Raw genomic sequence first — 19612 nt, 5'->3', positions numbered from 1 at the left:
GTTACTTTCATTAGGTTTGAGGATTTCTTTTATCAGCATTGTTTATCTTAAGTTTATTTCGTTGGAAAAGTGAGATTGGATTAAAAATGTCAATACAAATAGAAAAGCACTTAGAAATGTTATTGGTTGTGAGACATCGCAGGTGCACTTTGACTGCTTCTCCAGCATGCGTTGTTAGTTTTCCTTTTTAGTTTCCCTTGTAAGTAGATTCATTTTTTAGTTTTTACATATTTTACTTTCCAGCATCTATCATGCGTTTAGTTTTTAACCAGATTTGATTATTTTAAGGCTGCCTGCTGCAAACTTCGGAGTGGCTACACTTGCTCGGCTGGGATGGATCACTCTTTGTCATCATTGTGTGGCTCAAGTCTGACTCTCTGAAGATGTCACAGTCTGCTGCAACCTTTGCCATTGCAGTGGGCAACTCTGCCTGGCTGAGATTACTACCTGTTTCCCTGTTTGCATGCTCAAAGTAGTACTTGTGTCGCTGGAGCTTAATTTTCGGATACTGATTCTGCTACTGTCTTCTGTTTCAGATGATGGTTAAACTCAACAACTGTGCTTACATGGCATCACTAGTCCTCTTCAAACAGCTTTCAACTACACCTCTGCTTTATAGCAACTAACCCCAGCAAGGTGTGCTTGCAGTCTGTCTCTGTGCTTTTTAGTATTATTTGCTGTGATTAGTCCCTACAGACTGGACTTGCTCCGCACTCTTCTTCGCTCACCAGTGTTTATTTTAGGTTGCTAGGAGACATTGCAAGCTGTGCCGTCCGGATGTCATCATGGACTTGCTCGATTTGTGCCTGGCTGCTGCTCAGGAATCCTGCACATCCTAGATTCATATTTGGATTTTGCTGACTTCGCAATGTCTCTGACTTCCGCGTTGCGTCTCCTGAAGGAACTGCTGTTTGTTGGAAGTTTAGTGTACTGTGTGGGGACTCTGGCTACATCATTGTGACTAATCCACAGCTAATTGTGTTAAAAATAGAGAAGTCTAATTTCTCCATGAAATCTTGAAAAGTTGGATATACATTGAAAGATACTGGCCTACTGTATCTGTTCCTGTTTTTGCCTTCAAGAAATATCAACACTTCAACAGTAAACTCCTGATTTCCAATATGTTGTCATTGTAGGGAGGCTTGCAGGAGTAGGGAAAAGTAATCCTAGGGTTCTTTATATTCACAATTAATCACAGTTCCAAATGCAGTTACAAACATACCTTTTGAAGAGTCTATGAAATCAGCTTTCCAAGTTTTATCATTCTAATCTTGCCAACATACAGTAAGAAGTCAGATTCTGTATGTTGAGACTTCATAAAGCAGTTTATGTACTTTCACGTTTCATCCATTTCACTTTGTAATATTTCTTTGCTTTTTTCCTCAACATATCTGAAAAATATCATTAAATTGAAACCTACCATATGCTCCTTCAAACCTATTCCCACTGTCTTACTCTTTAAATTGTACAATATTATCTTGCAGATCATTAATGAATCATTACGATCTGGAAATGTCTCCTAGCCCTGGGCAGTCTCCATCAAACTTAATAATTATATATGTTGATTTTTTAACTTTCCATTTTTTGGCTGTGGAGGTGTTCAGTTCCAAGACCATTTATTGGTAAATAAGCTTTTGGAAACATTTCAATACATGGGTTCAGACTGATATACATTACAGTATTGAAACAGCTATTGATAGGGTCAGTAATGATTTCCTGCTGACTGGTCTTTCTGCTGCCTTTGATACTGTTAATCATTCCATCTTGCACAATAGATGGGGGAGTGTGGTTGATATTATTAGAACTGCCTTGTCTTGGTTTATAGGAAACAATTTGTTTGAATTGCTCATTGTTCTTTAGCAAAAAGTGTTCACGTCTGAAATCTGGTAGGGCTTAGTTCTTGGTCCCATTCTTTTTAGTACTCATATGTTACCAATGCATTGGACTCTTAATAGGTACAGTATTTACAGTATTTCTATGTTGATAAAACCCATTAATGTGCACGCATTACCTGACACGAATCAAGCCTTTTCACAATTTCCAAAGTTAAAAAATCTGATGCAACAGAAGTGATAAAATCCGAACATTGATGAGACTGAGGTTTTGCTGATTGACTCACCTTATCGGTTCCATAACTGCATCAGCTTTAGTCGGATGATTGATGATGGTGAAATCAGCCCAACAGCGGTCAAGAATATTGGTGTCCACTTTAACCCAAGTCTTGCACTTGAAGTACAAATGTTGTGATGATGCGTTCTATTTTTTTTCACATTACTTGTATCCATTAATGTCTCTCCCAATCTACAACAGAGACGCTAATGCAAGTATTTGTCTTTTCTAGGATCAATTACTTTTTTGCAGTGCTTAACTTTGTATCCGAATATGTATGTAGGTAAAACTAAAACACATAACAATAACGTGCATCCTTGCACTGGCTCCCTGCTCACCGTTCAGGTCTTGAATGGTTGGGCGCCTATGTACTTCAGATGAATTATCTCCATATACACCTACATGGCTTTTGTACTCTTTGGCCTTCTTTCAGCTCCTGAAACATGACTGTGAACTCTGGGAGACTCTCCTTCCTGTTTTGTTGTAGAATGCAGTAGAAAGCAGTAGAATGATCTCCCTGCTGTTAATAGATCTAGCAAGTCAGACGGCACTTTTAAATCCTGTCTAATAAAAAAAGATAAATAATAACAAATAAAAAATAAAATCTGGTCTCAGATTCAATAAGAGAACTGTTGATTTTCAGGGGTTGTAGTCGACTTGTGTGTTAAGGTAAGACTGTACTATCACAATATGGCAGCCATGTCTCATGTCTAACACAGCAACCCCCAAAAACAAGCAAGGAGTTTTTATGGTTTCATAAAACCATTCCATGGTGATGTCACACTGAGGACCACCAATGAATTGCATCTTATGATATGATTTTTTTGAACTTTTGGAAAGTACCCAATTAAAGAATAATCATCGACCAATATGCAGTATGTGTGCCTACATAAGTAGTGATGTCAACCTATTTGTGAGGTTGGAATGAAATATCTGGTTCTTGCAGGTTTTGTGACTGTAAAAAGAGACTTTGGATTTTTGTCCTTCTGGTGGCAGAAGAAAAGGAAAGTGCTTATCTTTGACCGAGGAAACATTGCAAGAGCAAATGGGTTTCCAAATATGTGCCTATTCCAAATGCATATTACAATGCTCTTCTATACACCACACATCAATTTATTGTTTATTCAGCACAAACGTCAGTCCAATTAATGTTTTATTACCATTAATTAGGCAGAGGCCTTCATCCAAGGTGACACACAGAGTACATACAGTCTATGCAACAGCAAACACTGCAGCCATAAAGAGTAGTAAATAACCGTCATGTATGTTTCAGTACTGGAAGCATGTTACACAAATGATGCTGATCATTTATAATATTTTCAAATACGTTTTCATACATGCATTTCATATACATTTTTAAAACCTTTTTTGTCACTCAAAAGAGATTCAAACAAGCTGATTTGGACGTAACAAACCTATTAGGGTAACAAACGGTTTTAGTACAGGGTTACCCAAATGTTTTAGATCAATGTCCTTTAAAGGGCATTGCACTAGGGTTGTGTTTGTTGTTTTTTCCATAAGCCTTCAGATGGAAAAACGGTGGTGAGCCAGTTTTGTATTTTCTTACTTTATTTCTGCAACTTCCCATAAACCAATATTCTCATTTTTGTGTTTTTTTTATTTCTGTTGTGTGAGAGAACAAATTGAAGCCAGCAACACTCTGGCTTTGAAAAAAAAAAGAAATATCCTGGAAACTGCTCAATTTAAATAAAATGCATATGTGTTTCTTGATTTTGAGTTAATGGAGACACTAAAAAAATGAATTAAAAGGAGATGCAGAGTTAGCTGAACCACAAGGAGAGCAGTTAGTGGCAGGATTGTGCAGCATATCACATCAGCAACTGTTCCTACATTGCTGAAGTTAATTTGACATTAACATAAACAAATCACAGTGTGTTTACAGAGTAATTAGGCTGTATTCTCACTACAGCAGCCAGGGCCCTTCGTCACGGTAACCGCAGGACCCAGTGGCAAACTTTGCCCTGTTGAAGCAAAGTCCATAGCAACGCAGAGCTAGGGCTCATTTGGTTTGACAGAGTGGCTAGTGAAGCTTCCAAGACCCCATATTGCTATGCAAATTTGTTTAGCAGAAAAACATTTTTTTCCAATTCCTCAGTTCAAGTTTTTCTTACAAGGGGCTGATTATTGGCCTTAGAATGTCTTCTGGTGGCTGAGAGGGTTGACATTGATAGAGAAGCTGTTTAGTCCTGCACAGCAGTAAGAAATTACAGCTGTAATGATGATTTTCCAGTTTGTTTGCTATGAGTAACTTTTCCATAATGATTTTTTGCACATATTGTTTACAGATTTAAAGATACGTCGACTTGTTTCATTGCGTGGGAATGCAATTTCAGTTTTGAGTTTACACACTCAGTTTCTGTATAATGCATGAATGCAACATTTTCAATACTCGTACAGAAGCTCAGATTCTACATACTGTTAAATGATATACAGGTTTGGGTGACTGGGGAGCAGCTCTTAGAACAAAAATCTTAAACTCTAGCAGCAGTGAACACTTTTACCACAAAATGATCACAGTCTTACTGACTTCACTGTTTGTCTGACTTCACTTTACATGACACTTTAATTTTTCCCATTACATATTCTAGATTTGAGGTTATTATTTTCATAACCCTTGGCAATTTCAAAACTGCACTTTTATCTGAATTTTAACATAATACTTCAAAATACTTAACTAATTTCAGGATGCTTTTAACAAGGGAAAACAAATCTGTGATATTTTCCAACAAAAGAGACTGAAATTTCTTTTAGGCAGCTTGACAGAAGACAAACACTAAGTTTCAAATCTCTAACCTGACAGAGATGGGCCAACAATTTTGAGTCATTATCTATACACTTCAGTAGTTAGGTGAAGCCTTAATTAATGTAGAGGTGTGATTTGGGTTAGTTCTTTTATTGTCTGAACTCCACTGGCTGAGGGAATGGCAACCTGACCATAAGGCTGTGGCTGACAACCCCCCTCACTTACAAGGAATGAGCCAGGGAGCTGCTGCAATGGTGAAGATGGGCAGAGGGAGTGGATGCTCTGAAAGGTCTATTAGAGAGGTAGAGGGGGAGATTAGGGTTTGACCTTCTCCTGAACTACACTTTTAAAATTTAATTTCTAGTATTATCCCTTTACATTAATTGTTTTATATTGTTTTATTGTCACTGTAGTTGGGAGGTCTCACAAAGCTTGCATTCTTCGCTCCACTATGAAGATGGGTTAAGGAGGCAGTTCAGTTAATTCTTTAAAACTAAAAATAGGTATTTTAATGCCAAAAACAACTCAAAATAAAACCATATTTTATAAAATTAAAAAACAGACATAATTATTTATGAGATCCCCAAGATGATTACTACTTCATTGTTTCAATGTCTACAACACAGATAAAAGTTTGTGTACGTCTCGATGGGTGCTTCTTTTGGATGAAAAGCACAATATACTGTACGTGCAAAGAATTATAGTGATGATAATGATGATGAATGAAAATGGAGGCTATTTTTAAGTTTATATAAACACCTGTGGAAGACGGTCACTGGGAGTAGAGTTTCTAGTTCTTTAAAAGCTCTTTAAAAATGGCCAACAAAGCAGAAGCCAATTGGAAACTAGCCCTGCTAGGGGATCAAGCCTAATGGCCCAAGTTGTTTTGTGGAATGGTACATGTGTGACACTAACTGCAGAGACACGTGTGTCTGTAGTTAGTTTTCTAAGTCACGCAATTTTGTAATCTGGCAGTTGAATATGTACAAAAGAGAGAGACATGTTTTTATGACTCATGTTTCATTGACCCTAATCAGGTAAAGTTGCCAAATTTAATCTGTTATAAAAAATCAGATATCTAGTGGATATTAATGAGCCCGCAGTGGTGTTACTGGAATTAAATTGAAGACCATGGAGCATTAAAAGCCTGAGTGTGAAGCTGCTGTTTCCTAAAATCCTATTTAAAGAGAGTTTGCAGGATTAAAGGGTGTTCTCCTGTTTTTATCTAGTGTTTGAGCACTTGATCACAGAGGCATGCCCTAATCCAAACATCAATATATCCTCATCAATTCAGTCACTTGAAGCTGTCCTATGACAGTGGGCTTCTGGTTTGTTTAGAGCTGTCGCTCGTTTATTAAGGTCATAGATCTTTCACTTTGATATTTGATGCTGAAAGTCTAATCTGATAAACTTCACTTTTCTTTTAAACTAACATCTGCGAACATTAAATAAAGAGACTCTAAAAAAGATTAACCAAGGTTTGTAGATCGTGTATAATTTTGTTTATAGAAATTAGGCAAAGAAGATAAGCTGTTTATTTCAGCAATGCCACAAATACATAAACCATGTCACTTGAATAACTACAACAGGATACTTGCAGGACTTTTTTTCTGCAAGTTACCCTTTTTGATGAAACGCAGAGATAGTTGGCTCCAGCCAAGTGCGAATGATTAGGCAAATCAATTGATTTTACTATAAGATCAGTGCAATGCAATGTGAGCAAACAGTGCAGTTTTGTTGCTCCATTATTGAAAACTAAAATAACATTGTGGATTGTGCTGCTTGGGCTTTGATTGAATAATCTCCTTTAATTTAAAGCTGCAAATGATAGCTCATTTCATATGCAGCCAGTTTGGAAGGGTGAACGTGTTAAGATTTGGCTTTAAAGGTTGTGAGAGTCTGGAACAAGCTACCCAGCTATGGTGTCAAAGCTAATTTCAGGAAATGACAGAAGGAGATAAATTAGCTACTAGCCATCAACTGGCCTCCTCTCGTTTGTAATCCTTCTTATTTCTTCTTTTGTATCAGTAGGGCTCCCAAACAGCAGGGAGAGAAAGAGAGCCCACAGACATGGTCCTCCAGCACTTCCACTTGTCGGAGCCTTTCAGCATGACAGGCTGCATGCAGCAGGCCTCTCTCTGACATCGCTGCAAACTTGCAGGAGCCTAGCAGGTCGTAAGAGCCCAAGAGGGCTGTAGCCTACTGACACCCACCCTACTCCAGCGGCACAGTGCCAAACATGCCAGTGCCTGGCAAATCTTAGTCACAGTGAAACTGGTGTCTGGGTCACAGGGTGACACCCGCACAAGATATTGCTCCTTTACTGAGTCAACCACTGGGGGACCCTGCTTGTGACTTCCATAATCGTAGAATCACTTAAGAAATAGAATGTTTTTACATGAACTTTAATGTAAGCACAAGTATTTTCCAGATGTAATTTTCCCATCTCATTTGATTTATTATAGAACACCATGCATCTGACTGTTCTACGATGCCTGTCCACTTCAGAGCTAGGTACCCAATATATCTATTGGCTTAGGGGTTTATTTTTTCTGGTTGTTGCGGTGAAGCGGCAATAACAGGTTCCACTTATTCCATTTACTGGTTAGCTCATTTTTAGAACCACAAATGTACATAAATTGGCTTGAAAAATGAGCTTGGTTGATAGATTTTACAAGAAAAATGTTTGTGTCAGCCTGTCTTGTGTGCTTGGACTGGAGAGGTTATGAATTAATTCTAATAAATTACAAGTCATGTTTATACATAAGAATTGATATGATTTCAAAACTATCTGGTGTACTTGGACTGAGAGGCACAACTTAATTAACTACAACTTAGGACTGTCTAAAACTAGCATGTATTTGCATTTAATGAAGGCATAGATTAGGATTTCACCTTCACATAAATAACTGTTTAGCAAAGATGTACATGACTTTCAATCAGAAAGCTTTTTGCTTCAAAATCAAAGTGAGATTTTGAATGATAATATAAAGCAGATTCAGGAAAAGCAGATTCTGCTTATTGGGAATCTCTTCATTTCAATACCTGTTTTTTTCTCCATGCGGAAGAGTGTTTGTTTTGGGAGGCAGCTGAGGTGGGGTGGTCATTCAGAGGTGGGGTGGTCAGATCTATTAAACACTTTGCAGCTCTATGCTGCTTCTGACAAGAATAGCTTATGGGGGCTCAGTCTGTCGTCCTGTTTCCACGGTGCGTACATAACTCTATTCCCCAGAAAGGGAGAACAGGCTTCAGCAGGACGAGATCTGCTGGTGTGGAAGGAAGGAAAATGAATTGCTGTTGGTTGTGGTCAGAGCTCTTTGAGGGGTTACATGCTTTGGTTTGGGCCACTCGGTTTGGGTAACGTCTACATCAACGAGGGTTTGACCAGATATTACAGGAAACACAGAAAAATGACAGAAAATCCCTGCATTGTGCGGAAACAACATCATCAACAACAACAACAACAAAAAAACACCATAGAACATTCTATAATATAAGTGTGCCTTACACTGCTTTTGGGTAGTTTTACCCATTAATGTATATTTTATGCCACCTGATTTTTCTTTTTAAAATCCTAACAGACACGTTTTAGCAGAAAGTTGTAAATGACCCAACAGTTTCAATTATATTATTTAATTAATGTGGCTTTATGAATTTATAATTCCATTACATACATGGCATACTGCACTTTAAGATAAATATAAAAAAACAAAACAAAAAAAAAGAACAAAAGAAAAAATGATTTTTGACAGGGAAGTTTAATAAAGAAACCTCTAATTACTTCCTAACAGTAGAGTCATAGAGATAACGACCAGCAAAAGTCTAATAGCCAGAAAGAGCCTGGAGTAAAGGTACTGTATATCTTCATACCCTTTTAACAAAGCATGAGAGCACAACACATTTGCTGATAAACCACGGTCTTGTGTACATGGTGTTTGCTTCTTATACAGAAATCATCAGCAGAATCACAGAAGCGTTGAAAGAGTTTTTTCCTGTCTAATTTGAGAACAAGGATGTTTGGCTGGACACAGGCGCCAGATCAGATGGCCCCCCGACATCATGTTAGTAGAGCTCGGTAGTGTTTAAAAAGCCACAGAAAGCCTGTTTAGGAAGAACCGTTTTGCTTAGTGAAAAGAGCTGCCTGTAATGCTGAGGTTGAGTTTTATGAGGGGGCTGTATATCATATTCCTCAATGTATTATAAGTGCAAGTGAATATGCCGTGTTTAAGGGGAACACAGTACATAAAAGGAGAAGTATCGCATTTTCCCTGAATTCTTGAGGAAATTGCTCTCATATACAAAGGCAGAACTTGGCGGGGATAGGCAGACAGAGGCTCGTTTGCATGCCATTACTAGGCTGGGGAAGCCTGGGGGTGGGGAAGAGGGGCAGGCACACTAGGAGTGCTCAATCTTTTGGGACTGCACCTAGGTCAGTTTGGGGGTCAGGATTGTTTAGTCTGTAGGTTCCCTCTAGGAGAGTAGGCTCCAGTTTTCCGCCTAGTCCAGTGCAAAACAGTTTGATTTATGGTTAAACATTCTAATCTGTGTGGTGCTTTTGAAATAATTGTTGAAGGGCACAGACTCTCTTGTATCAACGAATACACCAGCTTCACACCATTAAAGCAAGAATGCATACCATGCAAATAATAGCAATACAAAGTGCATGCTTCAGTGCCTGATACAGTGTCTGAAGCACATAAGTTGTTAATATTTATTCCCTCTTCTTCATTAAATTAAGAATGAGGGCTTGATTTACAAAACGCAGTAGGGTGTAAAATGCAAACACAATCTTAAAGCTGTTAAATTATAACACAATTTCTTCTACAGAGTCTAAATTAGTGTTGATGTTCCTGAGGAGCAAGGTGAACGCCATACAGTAGGTCAGAAACTATAAAAAAGTTTAAAGGCATCTGTTACTGGAAAGTACAACTGTAGTGAACATTCCACTAAACAGAGTGATTGGAGATTTGAGCTCTCTTACAGAGTTTTAAAAAGACATTAATTATTCCTTCCCTCTGCAATGTCTCATATCAAACTGCATTTCACATTTTTGATAGAATTTTTCCTGGATTTCAGCTTGAGGACATTCTATTGAAATATTAATAAAAATAGTATATGAATTAATTTGTACTTATTTTGCTAATGTCATATGCCCCTTTTGCATGTTGACCATACAGTAAGTCACTTTAGATAAAAGCATCTGCCAAATGAATAATTGTAAATGTGTTTCAGACTTTATGCCATCACATACTCCTATCTTGTGCATATTTTCACCTTTTTAACATGTCGCTGTGTGAAATGTCCTATGAGCCAGTGGAAATAGTAGTGAGAACAGAAGCATAATATTCACTGCAGATTCTAGACTCTGAAATAAACTAATACAGCTACTTAAAAACTGCCTCTCCTTAATGACCAAAATGCAGTCAAGTAAAGTGGACCTTTTAAAAACATCCCTGAACTATAAAAAACAGCAATGTTATGCTCATGCCAGTTCTTAATCACGCAGAAAATGCTGAATTTAAAACCGCTCTTGGCTTAATTTGTAATGTAGTCTCTAGAGAAGGGAGGGTAGGGCTGCCAGAGGTTGAACAATCATTGGAGCTGTCTAGACTGGTGGGTTTGATTCGTTTAGAAGAAATTCACTGTCTTTTTGCTTTTTCACTGGATGAAACAGCACAAAGCATGACATAGCAAAAAGTATTCAATTAGACTTGGGGGTGTGTCTTGATGAACTAGCCTCTTTGGTTAGCGGAATAAATTTACCCCTGTACATGTGTAAACTGGGTGAAATAAATCACAAGGCAAAACCATACGGATCAGGGCTTTCAGCTACATAAGCTGAATTAAATTTCAAACAGAAAATGTAAATTAAGAAGCTTGCCCTGTTGGCAAGCTGTAAAATCCATGTGTAACCTGTAGGGATCCTCACTTTTTGTGATTAATTACCTTGCCTCGTGTAATTTAATAATGCAGATGAGTTATACAAATGTATAGTTAAACTGTCTTAAATGTTGAAGACTCCAGATGCATGACAGTTAGATCCACCTGAGCTTTTACAAGTCACCCACATTGGTATGACGATCATCTTTACTTCATTACAGGGCTCAAACTCTAGCACTCATGTAGGAATACAGGTCGTTCTGTGTATCTACTCACCTTTGTGCACCACGTACAATACTACAGAGAAGCATTGACTGCTTCCAGGTTAACATTTTGTTCACAAAACGGATAGAAGAAGGGCAAGAAATTTCAGAACTATAATATTTACAAGCTGTCATCATAGATCCAGTTAATTACACCACCGTGGAAGAATCTGCTCAAAGGCGCTATGTTCCAACAGGTCTTTCATTGGAGAATTGATGGATATCAGTGGTCTGAATGCGCTTCGTGGTTTTGCAGCTACAGAGTTAGAAAGCTCAGAAAGGAAGAAGCCTATCAAGTTGCCTGAAGTTCGGCTGCCAGCCCTGGCCAACATCTTCAGGAGGGGATCGGCCAAAAGTCATCATCTTCAGATCCAGCGTCTTCAGGAGTGGAGCGCATTGAGTGGTGGTCTGACCTGTTCTTGAGCTTCCCACACTGGCTGTGAAGAGGGGGTGGAAGATGATGTGAGGTTTCTTTTGCGCTGAATGTATGTTTTAATGTAGTACTTTAATACAGGTTCCTTACTGTCAAACACTTTATGATGTGTTAGCATGAGCAGCACTGTGTCAAGCAAAAAAAGGGGAATTAAAACCTGCTGGACCCTGATCCATGAGGACTGGAATTGCTTGTTTCTTGTCCATTTTGATACTGTGTCACCCAAATATAAGTGAGTCTTGCACCACCTTCAATCACTAGTTATAAGAATCGTAATAAAATAAGTCTTGTGAAAGGCACAGATAATATGAATTCAATGCCGCAGGAAAATGTAACTGAATGAATACACAGTCTACAGTGTTTTTACAAATTTCTAAAAAAGGAATGACACCTGAAAAAAGTCCACCTGAAACTGTATTTGTTTTGCAAGGTGTATCTTGCTTTGCCCACATGGCTTCATTATTCTGGCTGTTTCAATATAATGATGTTTTTTTCTTCCTGGAGTATTAAAGCTTCAATTTTGTACAAAAGGTATAATTGCAATAGTAGTTATTGAAATGTTTTTAGGTTATTAAAGTAACAGAGACCTCAAGTACATTACTGACATGTCAGCAAGATGTTACGGTATCAGTGACAAAACCCAGTATCCTATTTTCTCTGTATGGTTGTCAGATCTTGAACGCTGAAAGGTTCAGGAAAAGCTACAGCTCAGAGTAATTGGTTATGATATTAAGCAGGAAAATCTAAATTGCTTTGCAGTTCTAATTTGTAAGCACTCTGCACTTTCCAAACAAATACAGGCAAAGAAGATTCTCTTACATGCAAAATAAATGCATTTCTAACACAATCTGACCCAGAAAATGTTTTATATCTGCGAAAGCAATCCATTTAGTTTTCTAGCTTCATTTTTGTATCTCAATCTATCCTTATAAATTAACCCAGTTTGGTGGTGAAATAGATAGCTTAGATATCTTCTTATGCTTAAAATGTTTTTTCTTCCATATAAAGAAATAATAATTCACAATTATTATTCATATATGTTGGAAGCAATTATTTACAGTATTTGTATTGCCTATATGCGTTTCACTGTGGCAGTATTTTGGGTTTTGAAGATGAAGAAGTGATCTTGGTCTAATTAGGAAATGTGTGCATTTGCACATTTAGACACAAAGGACAGAGTTATCATTTAATATCTGGAAGCATTAACATTAAAACCATTGGCATAAAATATAGATGACAAAACACCTGAGACCCAATGGATTATCAATTAATTGATGCTTGTTGTGGGTTAATCACTGAAGAGGCATGCTTGGTTGAAGTGATTTCTAGATTTACTCTGGATGTCAGGAGAGTTAAGGACCACATGGAGCCATTATAAATACATGATGGCTACAGACTAAAGTAGTAAAAAAAAGTTGCAAAATTTAATTGCATGAAAAAGTAAACATTAAGATATACACATGCCAAAAATTGGAAGAATTGCTAAGGCATATTAATCCCCTCAAATCTGTGCTATAACGAATATTGGATTCTAGGTGTGCAGTAGGATCATATCCAGGGATTCACCTGTGCTCAATGCACTTAATAATCATGAAGCTGTATCATGCTGAGAAGTGCTGGACAGAAGAGGAAATCACAGATTGAATGAGGTCACGTTAAAAATATCAAGATTGTCTTTCAAAAAATAGATAAAATAAAATTCTTGTGTCAATAAGTGGATAAAGTAAAAATTGCTTCGCTATAAACGGACAAGTGGCTAAAATTGTTCTGCTGGCACGAAGCAGGCAAGCCACTCTCTAGGAGTGGTGGCACAGGAGCTGGCAAGGCAAATCTCATTGGGTGTGTTTCCAAAGACTGAAAGTGTTCTCAGACAGTGAGGACAAGGTTTTCTGCAGACAGCCACAGCGGTGGATTACTGTAATGCTGGTCAAACAGCGATGCAAAATTGAAGCATTGCAGTGTTGAGCTGAGACCTCATACCAGCCACTGCAAGGGACGCTATAGCGAAAACAATCAGGAATTCCCCCTGCTGACGCTGTTAACAACCTTCAATTTGTTTGCATACCAGTGACGTTTTTTCCTTATAAGAACATTACACAAGAATCCAATGCAATATTTTTAGAAATACTTTTAAAAATGTATATTTCTATTAATATATTTGGATGGATATCTGCTTAAAAATGCAGCTTGTGCCCTTCCCTTTCAGCAGGGACACTGTTGTGCCTTCCATTCCTTCCTGGCTGATTGGTGTCACCTCACGTAGTTAGAGATGTGATCCTTCTGTGTCGAGTGTGAACACATTCTTTAGGCGGCTGATCTGCTCATTTCACACCAGTGTCACAATTACTTATGAATTTCATCTGCTCCAGGTTTATCTGTGCCGCCGGTGAGCTGATGTGTTGCTGTCCAAATGCCAGCTGACAATAAGCATATGCAGTGTAGTCTACTGGAAATGTCACAGCAATATGCTTTAAATTACTCTTTAATCATTAATTGCCAATTAAGGAAGCCTTCTCCTTGTACTTAATGCTGCCTCGCTAGAACAGATCTCCTGCTAGTCCGATTAGGAATTAAAAAACTGTGGAAATCCATTTCGGCAGTAGCATTATTTCATCAAGAGATGAGTTTTGCTCTTAATTAGCCAGTAGGCCACAAGGGATATTTCAGTCATGGGTGTGAAACAGCCTTAAGCATCAAGAGATGGAAAACTTGTGACTGGGGAGTAATTGGCATTACCACAGAATGGAGCCTAGTTATAACAATGACAATATGTTCTGCTGTAATTCCAGGTGCTCGTTTCATCTTCCTAGTTAAAAACAATTTAATTCACCTGTGAAAGGCAGCATTGTGCCAACCTGTCTGTTTGACCCAAAAGCTTTATATCTGAAACACAATATTGGTGAATTAAGTTTCTGTCATCAAGAACTAGGATCTTCTTATCATCCAAACATAACATTTTTTCCCATGCAATCTAGTCTTTCAAAATTGATAAACCAGTCAATTATACATGGAGCTGAACTGCAAAAGGAATGAGCTTTATTTAGAAAAAAGAAATGTTGAATCCTATTAATCTAGTCATTGCTTTTTCAAGGTTTAGAAAGCAATGAAAAAGACAATCTTATTTTTTAAAACAAAACAAAACAAAACAATAAAAAAGATAGCTATGCACAGAAAAGGCATAACCACAAAGAGATCAGGAAAAGATTGAGACGCCTCTTCAGCTGACACCAATGCAAAACATTTAAAGGAAAGCATAAATTTCCATTTCAGAACTTTGACAGTAAAACAAAAGATATCTTATAAAATGTATTGTAATCATGATTTTTGTATGTAATATTTTTAATAGCATTAAAGAATCATTGTAGGATTTTCCTAATATATCTTTCAAACAATGACCAATAAGCAATTTACAATGTTATAAAAAGGTAGTTACATATTCTTACATATATTTTACACAGTCATTCCTGCCTAGAAGCATTGTTACCGAATGGCATTTCTATCCTTCATATTCATCTTTTGCATTCATCCACCACCCAATCTCCAACTTTGCACCTGCCCCTTTGTTAACTTCTCACTCTACACTTTCAAAAGTGAAGCCTATAATTATGCATTGCCTTGTTAACAGCAGCCCACTGGAGCTCAGCAGGTGTGAGACTGGCCGGTGCCTGGAGGGGAGACCTCCTGGGAAAGCTAAGGTTGCTGCTGGAAGAGGTGTTATTGGGACCGGTAGGGAGCACCCAACCTGTGGACTTTGTGGGTCCTAATGCCCCAGTACAGTGATGGGGACACTAAACTGTCAAAAAGGTGCCATCCTTCGGATGAGACATAAAACCGGGGTTCTGACTCTCCAAGGTCATTAAAAATCCCAGAGCGTTTCTTGAAAAGTGTAGTGTCCTGGCCACATCTCCCTTTGGCATTTACCCTCATGGCCTCCTAACAATCTCCATCAAAGAACTGGCTTCATTACTCTGTTTTCCTCTCCACCAATAGCTGATGTTTGGTGAGCGTACAGCCATCGCACTATCCAGGTGAGTGCTACACATAAGGAATTAATTCTTCTTATTATTATTAAAAAGTAAAAAGGCATCCCTCAATAGAGCTAGCACTGCAAGGGCACCGCTGTCTCCTAGTCCTGTGGTCAGAAATTTGGCCTACAGTCAAGAAAGGTAAGTTGGATGTTACTATGACTAAGCTCCCAGTAAGCATTTTCAATACATTTAATTCTTGGAAGTTCTTATTCCTCGTGAAACTCTTATAACTGTTGTATTATCAATAGTTCTCCATACTTATCTTTTTGAGTGTCATTAAAACATTACTTATTAAACTGGAACATTAATAAACATACAGTGAGTACGTTTAAATGTTAAATTCTTATAATATCTATTAAATCTTTGTGCTCATAGTTTTAGAATCAATACAAGCAGTACTAGAAATAATGGAAGTACAGAAACAAGTAGTTGTATCATGTGACTTTTGCATTTTAAATTCATAGTTTATGTTTTAAAATTAAATAATATTAATACATCATAGTAATGAGAACTACATATAACACAGGGAGTGATGCCTTTGCAGTGTTGTAAATATGTGATAAATGTAATGGCACCTAGGAAAGAAATCTCAAGAGACATGAGCATAGAAATCAGAATTTTGGCAAATCAAGGATACACATATTGACAGATAGCAGCCCAACTTTCACGTTCCACCCGGTGCTGTATATAAGGCGAGTTTGTGAAACAGGCAATATGACTAACAGAAAGAGTCACCCGCAATCTACTCTACTGCAGGGCTTAGAAACCGCACACAGTCCTGTAAACCAGTGGATTTCAAATTGCTAAAACACATTGCTGAAAAAGTGTCAGTGCCATCTCTGGTCTTGTGTTCTAAGAGGTTTTATCACACCTCCTTGAAGCTGATCAGTAGAAAGATCAGTAGCTATAACTTATAAGGAGCTCTTTGAATAGTATAGGCTTTATTTGCCTTATGTTACAGGCAGAGAATGGGGATAGGATTTTGGAGGCAAAGGAGCATTCTTTTTGTGTAGCTGAAACAGCCAAGGTTCCAGGGGCTGAACTACATACTGTACTCAGAGATATATGAAAGCACTGTGTCTTCCCAGTTGGTAGTTATGTGGAATTTGTTTTTTACTGGTTAAATCAGTTTTTTTTTCAATATAAACAATAACAAAAACAAAAAGATAACAGCCTCAAACAGAATTAAAAGTGAAACCTGTAATTAAGCATGTACCTTGTTAGAAACTAACTAGAAAGGCCTCAAAAGAGACAGCACTGATTAAGCACAGCTTTTCTGCTTTATATTCACAATACAAATTAAGGACTAAGAGATATTCTTTATAGAGCTCTTGGAAACTGAATACATAAAAGCCCTGTCCCCAGGTGGCACTACAATTAGCTGCTAAATAAAATCACTTTCTCTGTCATCTATACAATTTTAATTACAAACTGGGTAAATTAGTGTGCCATTTAAGTAAAATAAATGGTCATGTTCACAGAGCACAAAAACAAAATTTCCCCTGAGAAGTTCATAGAAAAGCAAATTAATACAGAAATGTTGTACGTATCAGCTTAAATTGAGGTGCGAGATGAATGCAACTTGTGACTGTCATAGTGAAAGGTTATTCTTTTAAATTCTCATTTTCTTAGCGGCAGAAAGGAATATGTGGTGAAGATCCAGATTGAGGCCTCAAACCCGTGGCAGAATATCTGTGGATCCAATAAAATTAAAATTTAAGAAGAATGGACAATTTCAGGGAAAGCAGTTGCTATTGCACCGATAGCTACAAGCAATACTTAATTTTATCACTACAAAGAAATAAAATCACAAAATGACTTTTGAGCTCATTGATCTCATTTGTATTAAAATTCTGAGACGATTTTGTAAGGCACATAAATGCCACTGGACCAATTTTTAAATTTGGAAAACCCGATTTAAATTTAAATTTCTCCACATAATTATTAGTCTTTTAAGAAAGGGTTTTGGTTTTGTGATGCTGTTCTTATACACTAACTGAATCTACTCTTCTTCAATACATCTTTAGCCTGCTATTTTTGTTCTTTCTTTCTCTCACAAATGGCTTAGTTTCTGTTTATTTTTATTTCAAAGCTCTGTCTGAAGCTTTCTTCGGTGTGCTGAATCTGTGTCACGCAGATTTATTTCTTATGGACAGCCGCACACATTATATTCACACATTTGAATAGTTTATTCTCCATCCTGTTTATTGGCATGGCACTTACTAATGAGATTTTTCTCTGGTGATAATGCCTCTCACCCTGGACTTTACTCGTCAGGAAGCTTTGTGCAGCTCTGAAACAGACATAGATTCATGGGAATATCACCCTACATATTTTTCTTAAAGCCATGCCTAGAAGTAGTCATATCTGACCTTATCAAACCCATCTTCCTTTTAATATCTTTCCCAAAGTTTTTCCAAATGATTACCTTCTGTTGGGTTCAAGCAAACATTCCACTTCGTCTACTGGAAGATAATAATTACAGTTTCAGAGTTTCAGGCAAATTGAATATATTTTCATTGCTTTTTTGATCAAAAAAAAGAAACAAAATAAAGACACGGTGTATTTTCATTTCTTTACTCAGGTTGTAATCGGATTTTCATCAGAAACACTTTTTCCTCACATTGCTTGGTCATTGTCCCCTGCTGATCAGTATTTTATTGATCATATAAAGGATAAAGTAATTTGCATAGAAAACATGCACAATTGTAAAGTCAATCTGCTGCACATGATAGGTATTTTGGAGTTGTCCAAGAGTATTCCATGGCTAAATTATTAATATAATCATATAGTATTAATAAGTCAACCTGATGATTTTGTTTTGTACTGTAGAGTTGGGAAATTACACAAGTATCTTTTGTGTATCAGTGAAGGAAGAGACTAAAAAGAGACTGAAAATGTGTGGGGCAATTGCCAATGGTAAGAGATGTGTTTTCTTAACTCTCTACTAGAACTAGGTTCCATTAGTAGAATGACCTAAATTTCCAAGCCTGCTTACATGGGTTCATCATAACCTCTGTCTGTAAAAATGGTTTTGTACCAACTGTCACTCTGGATGCGGATTCAAATTCCGGTCATGCCAAGCTCAGTTGTGTTGTGGTAAAAGCCCAACAGAACTATGGTCAGTAGAAGCAAGTCTCCTAGTGTTAACAACCTCCTATCTCACCAAGATAATGAAAAATCACTATCCTTTTTTATTAAGTATTAAATGTAAAATACTTGCTTTAAAGGATGAATGTGTAAAAGTAAGTAATTCAGAAGTTGTCAATTGAAAAAATGACACCGTATTTTTAACATACGGTACCCTGTTACAACATGAGACATCCTAAAGAAGTAGAAAATAGGCTTTATGAAATAAAATTAGATGTAACTGGTTGATCTTCTAGATCACAAGAACAGTTTCTGTGTTTCTTTCATTTTTAGAATAATTAGCACTCTAGTAATGTTGTGACCTCTGGGTGAGGAGGTTGTAATAAGATACTGAAGTACTTTTCAGTTGTGTTTCTACCTGACAGACATCTCCTACAAGACACTTCCTGCCTGCAGAGCACTCCTGTGTTCTTCTGTCAGAGCCTGGTCTCCAAAACTGCCTCGGCCATGACTCTTCTAATGAGAACAGTTTGAGTTTTACACCTGCTGTGGTCCGCGCTCAACACGAATCTGGTCAGGAGAAATTATTTATGACCCTGCCTTTCACAAGAGCTGGGGTGGAGATGTTCCAGTCCAGAGCTGCATTTTATGGCTTTTGTTTTAGTCAGAAAACCTTTATTGCAAACATGTGTGGAATGAATTCAAGGAACAAAACAGACTACATTCAAGCATCTTTGGTCTTATGCTTTTATATACAGTGCAGAAAAAAATCACCTCCCTCTGCTTTAGTAGTAACAGTCGCATGAGTCACTAACATCTGTATTGTCTTATGCAGTTCGCTCACCACAGACATTTGTTCTTCTGCCTCTTGTTCTAATTTAGAAGTTAGAAGTGAACCATTCCATATTTGATTACACTGTGCAACTGTAAGCATTTACATGAGGCAGTTGCCACTCACTTTACCTTCCTGTCTGGATATTTAGGCTATTGCAAAGATTTCAGGTTGGAATGTTTTGACCCTGCTGTAAGAGCTATACTACAGTAA

The sequence above is a fragment of the Lepisosteus platostomus genome, chromosome 17 (assembly GCF_059453375.1).
Source record: "Lepisosteus platostomus isolate fLepPlt1 chromosome 17, fLepPlt1.hap1, whole genome shotgun sequence".
Lineage (NCBI taxonomy): Eukaryota > Metazoa > Chordata > Actinopteri > Semionotiformes > Lepisosteidae > Lepisosteus > Lepisosteus platostomus.
Note: the sequence above shows the minus strand (reverse complement) of the source record.